Consider the following 9761-nt stretch of genomic DNA (forward strand, 5'->3'; position numbering starts at 1 on the left):
AACCTAGGTGACAATTTCCTATATTTCTATGGTAAATTGAACCACAAAGGTAGCATTAAATTCCACAACTTAATAACAGTTACACAATTAATTCAAATACTTTCGTCCTAAATCAAATTATGTCCAATATAACCAAAGCATAATTAAATCTCACTTCTCAGATTTTGACTTAAAAACATATGAATGTGACTAAAGATGGCCAATCAATAATCACTCTATAAGAACAGATTATATGGAATTGAAGAAAATTGAAGAAGAGGAAATTAAAATTGCATTAGGTCATAACAGAAATTCAAGAGATTCAATTGAACATCCTAAACAGAAAATTAGTTCATAGTCATAGTGCTAATCACAACAGAATTTAAAGATAACATCAAGAAAAAAAACATGTAAAAATACTCTAAGCTTGAGCCTTCAAAACCAGAACTCCTCCCTTCGTCGTACATACGTTTCTTTCCTTTTTCGTCCTTTAAAACCTAGGATTTTAGATTTTAGAGAGGCGGGCCGCGGCTCTACATGCACTATGCCGCGGCCCTTATAAAAATTTATGGGCAGGAGGTCCTTTTCATGCCGCGGCCCTCTGAAGCCATGCCGCGGCCCGCATCAACGAGTTCTGGGCAAAATGCCCATCTATGCCGCGGCCCTCCATAGCTATGCCGCGGCCCGAAGATGTCCTCAAAAACCATGCTTCTGTTTCTCCCCCTAGCCGTGGCCCTACTTTGATCATGCCGTGGCTCTTAAGGAATTTTTCAATTCTTCAAGTTTTCATCCCAAAATTTCACCAACACTTCCAAATTGTGTTGAGAACCATTCTTGATCAAAATATGATGAAAAACTCGGTTATTTCTTCCCTTTCTCTGTCATTTTCTTCCACATGCTCAATTCTTCCTGATATTCACAAAAACAACCAAACAAAGCGTATACCCGCGCTAAAACAAGGAAAAACAAAATAAAAAACTACTAAAAACATCACCAAAACATAATAAAAACTAGACTCATCAAACTCCCCCAAACTTAACCTTTACTCGCCCTCGAGTAAAGACCAAATTAAACTAATCAAAAAGAAACAAACACAGACGAACAAGCTAAACCATCATTACCATCTACGCTGCTTTGCCAAAACTCATGAAATCTCAATTGCAATATTTATAACCAGAATTTCAGCTCAATTGCCTTAAAGTCCAACTTATACAATTCAATTAGGGAAATCAATAATATATCATGAAAATGACTACAACACTTGCATTCTATCATATATGCTCAACTCATTCCAGACAATTCCACAAACCAAATCTACAATATGCTTGCATTACTTGACCTTCTCCACTAATGTCAACAACACATGTTTTGAAATCAAAAGGACTTTCACATGTTATAGTGTTAGGCTTAGGTAAGGGTAGATGAAATTCTCATTTAGGCTCAGTCGTTACCATAAGCATAAAAAAAAAACCTTGAAACCCACCAAATTTCTCTTTACCACACCAAAAATCACCCTTTTATACAATTAGAGAGAGAGAGATGACAACACTTTTCATTATTTTCTTCTTTTCTTTTTCTAGACTTATCACTTTTTTTTTTTTTTTTTTTCAAATCACACTCCCCCAAACTTATTATTTTCTATATATATATATGATCAAGGAGTGTGACAAAGTGATATTATTCTTTTTTTTTTTTTTTCAAAGACTTCTCTCTCTCTTCTTTTTGTACAATCGTACTGTATTCCAATCATACCAACTTCTTACTATTTTTCCTTCTTCTTTCCCACAGATTATATGCTTATGATAACAAAAGGAAAGGAAAACAAAAATAAAGAAGTTAAGAAATTTAGGCTCAAATAGTATGATCAAGAACAAAAACCAAGTTCAAGGCTCAAAAGGGTAACTAAGGATAATTAACTCAAGGTCGGCTTGAAAGGCACAATCGATCCAAAAAAATTGCCTAAATCACTTTTCTAAACACATGTCATCAAGAATTTCGCCTCAAAAGCCAAATAATGCAAGTTCTATTAGATTCAAATTGTCATTCCACCAACCCTAGTCAAACACATATAATACAATCCAAAATGTTGTCTTTTCAAAACATATTAAAAATTTCCCACAGAACTTTTTAAATTCAACTCTAAAACAATTGAACCAAGCACACAGTTGAATTCAATTTCCTTTTCACGAGCAAAGACAAAGCAAGTACAGACAAGAATGATGGTTTAACCTTTACACTACAGAAAACTAAACTAAACACGCAGAAAACAAAAATAAAACAAAATAAGCTCCCCCCCAAACTTAAGACGCACATTGTCCCCAATGTGATAAAGAAAAGAACAAGGGAAGAGAACTTACCTGACGCCACATCAGTATGGCGGTGGAGGTGGTGGAGGTGGCCACTGATATGGAGTGTACTGTGGCGGTGGAGTGAAATAATTCTCATCAGCTGAACTCATAGTCCACCTCATGACCAAAGTATTCAACTCCTCAATGTGAGCCCGCCCATATTCATTTTGTTGCACCATAAAGTCATTATAGTGCTGATTTTGCGCCTGCTGCGATTGGATTAAATACTGATTTTGTTGAATAATGTAATCCAATCGAGCATGCGTACTCTGCGTGTGCTCATCAATCGGACCTCCAATTGCCAAATTTTCAGGTGGGTTGCTGGGACCCGCTTCTTCTACTTCCTCCTCCTCAGCTTGATCAGGGTCCCCTGTTTCATCAACCCGGCTGCGCTTATTTGGCTGAATAGAGGCAGGCTGCGTAAGAGAGGCTGGAGGGAAGGCCGTAAACAAGGTCTGATTGATGGCCCCCATTGGCCTCCGGACTAGATCGCTGGAAAAGGTTGGTACCTCATAAGTGCTGCATAAAGTCGAAAGGAAGGTACCATGGGCGACACCAGCGGTAGTGTTGAATCTACTGATGTTGCGTATGCTATATCGAATAATGCGGCCCACATCGACCTTCTTTTGAGTCATGATAGCATACACTAACAAACAACGCTCTCGATCAACAGAAGACAGGTGAGACGTCGGCAGTAAACGTGCACACACAAAATAAAACCACGCCTTCGCAACTGGGTTTAGCTGCCACCTGAACAACTCTTTGGGCCTCCCATTATGATAACTGAAACATGCCCCTTCCATACTCAAGACCGCAGCCACTGCATCATAGTCTGGCTCCTCGAAATGGGCTAACTGCCAGTATTCATCCTCTTGTGCAGAAAAAGAGGGAAGACCCAGTAATTGGTTGAATGCATAGGCTGATGTAGGCACCAATTTGCCTCTGACAAAATTATTCTGCTCTGCATCTTGATATGAGAAGTTGGCGAAAAATTCATATATAATAGAGCAGTTGGTTGAATCCACATGGTTCGAGTCACAAAACAAATTCCATCTACGACGCACTATTTCAGCTTTTATAAGTTCATAGCCAGGGTGTTGTACAGCAGGGGCCTCATCAAAGTCAAACCCCCTTTCCCTTACCACCGATCTTTTATAAATCTTTTTAAACAACTCGGCAGCGTCCTTACTAACAAATATATTAGTGTCATACTCAGCTCGGGCAGGTGGTGTTGGTGGTGGTTGAGTGCGTGATGAGGATGCTTTCTTGGAGGAGGTGCCTCTAAGGGGATTTCGCTTAGGACCCATAATATCTTTCAAAAAGAACCAACTAAACCCCCAATTATGCTCTCAAGAACTTGAGTATAATTTCCTTTTTGGTGTCACTCCCCCCAAACTTACTAATTACCACAATCAACAACCCCAAACACTAATTCCCACAATCAATAGCCTCAAACAGTAATTCCAACAATCAATAGTCTCAAACAATAATTCCCACAATCAATAGTTGGCAAAACCCTTAATCTTCTCACAAGAACAACAAAGAACAATCCACAACACCACAATGCAATCTAATCTCCAATCAAAAGCATAAGACTAGAGAAGATACACTTACTTGAATGGTACATAAATCCTTCTTGTGGTCTCCTTGACTGATGGAAGTCTAAAAAAAAATTAGAGAGAAAGATGTTTGGAATGTGATTTGTATTGTGATTGTGAATGAATGAGACAATGGCTGATTTAGGGCTTTTTATCCCAATTTTCGAACTAGGGCCGCGGCATTACCTTGACTATGCCGCGGCCCACATCAAATTTCCAGGTTGGAATGCCGCGGCCCTCTCAAACATATGCCGCGGCCCGCCTTGTGATTCTGGGAAATCTTGGGTTTAATGCCGCGACCCTCCTCATCTATGCCGCGGCCCGCCCCTATACTGCCAAATTCGTGAGCCTCTGGAACCCCCAATGCCGCGGTATCATAGGGCTATGCCGCGGCCCTTAAGGAATTTTTATTTTTTTGATTTTTTTGATTTTTTAAAGTTTTTTTTTTGATTTTTCACGTTTTTCACGATTCTAAAAGTCCAAAAATAAACCAAATATCCATTGTTTACAAATACAAAAGTAAAAAAATAACATGTAAAATATAGGGTGCCTCCTACAAGCGCTGTCGTTAATGTCATTTAGCCGGACGCTGAACCCCTCTTCAGAGAGGCTTCAGAAGAAGGATAGACTTCGCTTGATCAAAACTACCACCCAAGTAGGGCTTCAATCTCTGACCATTGACTTTAAAGGAATCACCTGAGTTGCCCCGAACTTCTACAGAACCATAAGGAAAAACTTGAACTACAGTGAATGGCCCTGACCATCTTGACTTCAATTTGCCAGGAAACAGTCGAAGTCTTGAATTGAACAGAAGTACCTGCTGCCCTGGTTGGAACTCCCTTTTGATTAAGTTCTTGTCATGCCAAGCCTTTGTTCTTTCTTTATAAATCTTGGCATTCTCATAAGCCTCATTTCTGAACTCGTCAAGTTCATTCAGTTGCAACAGTCTTCTTTCACTAGCGGCACTCCAATCATAATTTAACTTTTTCATAGCCCAAAATGCCCTATGCTCCAATTCGACTGGTAGATGACACGCTTTACCAAACACCAACCTATAAGGAGACATGCCTATTGGTGTTTTGAATGCAGTTCTGTATGCCCAAATCGCATCATCTAACTTTTTCGACCAATTTTTCCTCGAACTGTCAATGGTCTTACCAAGGATGCTCTTGATTTCTCTGTTCGAAACTTCAGCTTGCCAATTTGATTGAGGATGATAAGGCAAAGCTTTTCGGTGATAAACTCCATAACGAGCCAGCAGTGCATCCAATTGCTTATTCACAAAGTGTTTCCCTTCATCGCTAATCAGAGCTCGGGGAGTGCCAAATCTAGTAAAAATATGTTTATGCAGAAAATTAAGCACAGTTTTACCGTCATTGGCTCTAGTTGCTGCAGCCTCCACCCATTTGGATACATAATCCACTGCCAATAGAATGTATTCATTGTTGTAAGATGGTGGAAAAGGCCCCATGAAATCGATGCCCCATACGTCAAACAGTTCCACCTCAAGAATCCCTTGTAGAGGCATTTCGTTTCTCCTCGAGATATTGCCAGTTCTCTGACATCTATCACAAGCCTTGAAAAACTCATTGGCATCCTTGAATAATGAAGGCCAATAGAAACCGCTTTGTAATACCTTAGTCGCCGTTCTTGATGCTCCAAAATGCCCTCCGCATTGTTGAGTATGACAGTGATTAAGAATGGACTGCATCTCTTCTTCAGGAACGCACCTTCTGATAATCTGATCAACACAGTGCCTATAGAGAATAGGTTCCTCCCAATAGTAGTGTTTCACCTCATAAAAGAATTTCTTTAATTGCTGCTTTGACATTTCAGAAGGCACAATTTTTGCAACCAAAAAGTTCACTATGTCTGCAAACCACGGGACAGCTAAAGTCTCACTTACCCCAAACAACTGCTCATCAGGAAAATGATCATTGATTTGCACTGCTTTCTTATTTTCAGTCTCCTCCACCTCAAGTCTAGAGAGATGATCAGCTACCACATTCTCGCTGCCCTTCTTGTCATGAATCTCCATGTCAAATTCTTGAAGCAACAGAATCCATCTAATCAGGCGGGGCTTGGCATCTTTCTTTGACATCAAGTATTTAATGGCAGAGTGATCAGTGTAGACAATCACCTTGTTACCAATCAGATATGGTCTGAATTTATCGCAAGCAAACACAATAGCTAGCAACTCTTTTTCTGTAGTGGCATAATTAAGCTGAGCATCATTTAGAGTCCGACTAGCATAGTAAATAGACCTGAATACCTTGTCAATCCGCTGTCCCAGAACTGCCCCCACTGCGTAATCACTGGCATCACACATCAACTCAAAAGGCAATTCCCATCTCGGAGCTATCACAATTGGAGCAGAAATAAGCTTTTCTTTCAAGAAATTGAACGCCCTCAAACATTCGTCATTAAAATCAAAGACAACTCCATTCATAAGCAGATTCGAGAGAGGCTTAGACACCTTTGAGAAATCTTTGATGAATCTTCGATAGAACCCAGCGTGACCAAGAAAACTTCTAACTCCTTTGACTGAAACTGGTGGAGGCAGCCTTTCAATGGTAGAAATTTTCGCTCTATCTACCTCAATTCCCTCACTTGAAATTTTATGGCCAAGAACAATCCCCTCTTTCACCATAAAATGGCATTTCTCCCAATTCAACACCAGATTAGCCATCTCACAACGACGCATCACGTTCTTCAAATTACCCAAACAGAGGTCAAATGATGAGCCAAAAACAGAGAAATCATCCATGAAAATCTCAATACACCGGTCTACCATGTCTGAAAATATGGCCATCATGCACCGTTGAAATGTTGCAGGGGCATTGCATAGTCCAAATGGCATTCTCCTGAAAGCAAATGTGCCATAAGGACATGTAAAGGTTGTTTTCTCTTGATCCTCTGGTGCAATAGCGATATGATGATACCCAGAATACCCATCCAAGAAACAGTAGTAGCTGTGGCCTGCCAATCTGTCAAGCATCTGATCAAGGAAAGGCAAAGGGAAATGATCCTTCCTTGTTGCCTTATTGAGCTTGCGGTAGTCTATACAAATCCGCCACCCCGTTACAGTTCTTGTCGGAATGAGTTCATTGTTCTCATTTTTCACTACAGTCATTCCACCCTTCTTAGGTACCACTTGCACAGGGCTCACCCATGCACTATCAGAAATTGGGTAGATTACCCCAACATCCAACCATTTAAGAATTTGCTCAAGTACTACATCCTTCATGGCTGGATTGAGTCTTCTCTGGGCCTCTATGGATGGCTTGCTATTCTCCTCCAATAAGATTTTATGCATCACTGTCGCTGGGCTTATTCCTCTAATATCTGCCAAGGTCCACCCAATGGCCAATTTATGCTCCCTTAGAACCCTCAACAGTTTCTCCAATTCTACCTTTGACAGGTCAGCTGACACAATGACCGGTAAAGTTTCATTCTCTCCCAAATAAGCATATTGCAAGTGATCTGGGAGGACCTTTAGTTCCAACGGTGGTGGCTGCTGAATGGAGGTTAGCGGTTTTTCAGTCGCATCCGCTAATTCTTGGAACTTTTTCCAATATGGTAAGAAAGAATTGATCCAGTTGACACATTCTCTGATCTCAGCGTCCTCATCATCATCGCCCTCATCACCCAATAATACTGCCTCTAAGGCATCACTGCTCATCCTTCTCTTGGAGACTGCCTTTTCTATCACATCCACACTAAAGCAACTGTCACTAGCCACCGGATACTTCATAGACTTGAAGACATTAAAGACCACCTCATCTCCTTGAACTCTAAGCTTAAGCTCTCCTTTTTGAACATCAATAAGAGCTTGGCCTGTGGCTAGAAATGGCCTACCAAGAATAATAGGGACATCTGTGTCCTCCTCCATGTCCAGAACAATAAAGTCATCGGGAAATATGAACTTATCCACTTTCACAAGAACATCCTCAATAATACCTCGTGGATGTGTTAACGATCGGTCTGCGAGCTGTAAAGTGACAGTTGTTGGTTTTGCCTCCCCCAAACCAAGTCTTTTAAACACAGATAAGGGCATCAGATTGATACTTGCCCCCAGATCACATAAGGCGTGCTTGCATTCAAACTTGCCAATGGTGCAAGGTATGGTGAAACTCCCCGGATCTCTCAGCTTTTGGGGTAACTTCCTTTGTAAAATAGCGCTGCACTCTTCAGTGAGTGCTATAGTCTCATAGTCCTCCATTCTCCTTTTCTTTGACAGAATCTCCTTCATGAACTTAACATAACTGGGCATCTGCTCCAAGGCCTCCGCAATAGGAATGTTTATGTGCAGCTTTTTAAACACCTCAAGAAACTTAGAAAACTGTTTATCAAGGGTAGTCTTTCTAAGCCTCTGAGGGTATGGAACTCTAACTGGCTGCTCAATGACAACTGGGGGACTCTGTTCTGACTTCTGTTGGTCTTCAGTAACCCTTTCTGAATCAGACTGTGCACCCATCTCTTTTTTCTGAACTACTGCCTGTGGAGGTCTAGGGTGCTCTGTTTGCTTCCCACTCCTCAGAGTGATTGCTTGAACTTGCTCCTTGGGGTTGACTTCAGTATTACTTGGCAAGTTTCCCTGGGGTCTGTTATTGAGCATATTGGCCAACTGCCCAACCTGTGTCTCAAGGTTTCGAATAGAGGATCTGGTCTCAGTCATAAATTGAGTCTGTGTATTAGTAAGAGTCAACAGGGCAGCTTGCAGTTCATTAGGTCTCTCAGGTTGAGGCATTGGTTGTTGAGGCCTAGGCTGTTGTGATGATGAAGCTTGATTCATAGGTGGCTGAGGCATGTTATTCTGAAACTGGCCCTGAAACTGAGGTTGTTGGCCTTGATTATTCTTGCACGAAAAATTTGGATGATTTCGCCACCCTGGATTGTAGTTGTTGGAGAATGGATTATTGAGTGGCCTCTGAAAATTTCCCACCGCCTGAACTTGAGCATGATCCATTGGGGTGTTATTCATACAGATAGGGCACTGATCGACAGAATGAGCACCACCACACATTTCACACCTCACTGCCATCTGAACCGCATTAGCAGATAGACTGCTCTGTTGCAACTGCTTGGTCAAAGAAGCTACTTGCGCTGTTAAAGCGGTAATTGCATCCAGCTCATGCACCCCAGCTACCTTTCTGACTCCTGATGATCTTTCCTCAGACCACTGATGGTTGTTTGTAGCCATGTCCTCCAGCAGCTCATAAGCACCAGCTGCGCTCTTGCTCATAAAAGTGCCACCCGCTGCAGCATCTATAATGGTTCTGGTTGTCGGACATAAACCATTGTAGAAGTTCTGTACTAGCATCCACTGTTCAATGCCATGATGAAGACATCTTCTCAGGAGTTCCTTAAACCGTTCCCACGCCTCATATAATGACTCTCCGTCATTCTGGCAAAAGTTATTTATCTCTCCCCTTAATTTAGTAGCTTTGGACGGAGGGAAGAATTTGGACAAAAACTTCTGAGCTAGATCTTGCCAAGTGACAATGGAGTTTGGCTGCAGAGAGTTCAGCCAACTTTTAGCTCTGTCCCTTAGAGAAAATGGGAAGAGCCTAAGCTTGATTGCGTCATCACTCACCCCATTATATTTGAAGGTTCCACACAACTCCAGAAAGTTAGACAAATGGGTGTGAGGATCTTCAGAGGGCAACCCATTGAATTGCACAGAGGACTGCACCATTTGTAAAATAGCAGGCTTTATTTCGAAGTTGTTGGCCTCTACAGTTGGTGGGCATATACTATTTTGTACTCCCGTCAGAGTGGGTAGCACATAATCTCGCAGGCTCCTCTCAGCATTGGGTTGAGCCTGAACCCCTCG

At 41.5% G+C, this 9761-nt stretch overlaps 1 non-coding gene across 1 annotated transcript; it reads left to right on the top strand.

The window, feature by feature from the left end:
- The first annotated feature begins 9258 nt into the window (after positions 1–9258).
- Positions 9259–9365, top strand: LOC133813716 (small nucleolar RNA R71). The gene has a single exon (XR_009884719.1). It is a non-coding gene; the product is annotated as a small nucleolar RNA R71 (small nucleolar RNA).
- The last annotated feature ends 396 nt before the right edge of the window (positions 9366–9761 follow it).

Source organism: Humulus lupulus, chromosome 1, assembly GCF_963169125.1.
Source record: "Humulus lupulus chromosome 1, drHumLupu1.1, whole genome shotgun sequence".
Lineage (NCBI taxonomy): Eukaryota > Viridiplantae > Streptophyta > Magnoliopsida > Rosales > Cannabaceae > Humulus > Humulus lupulus.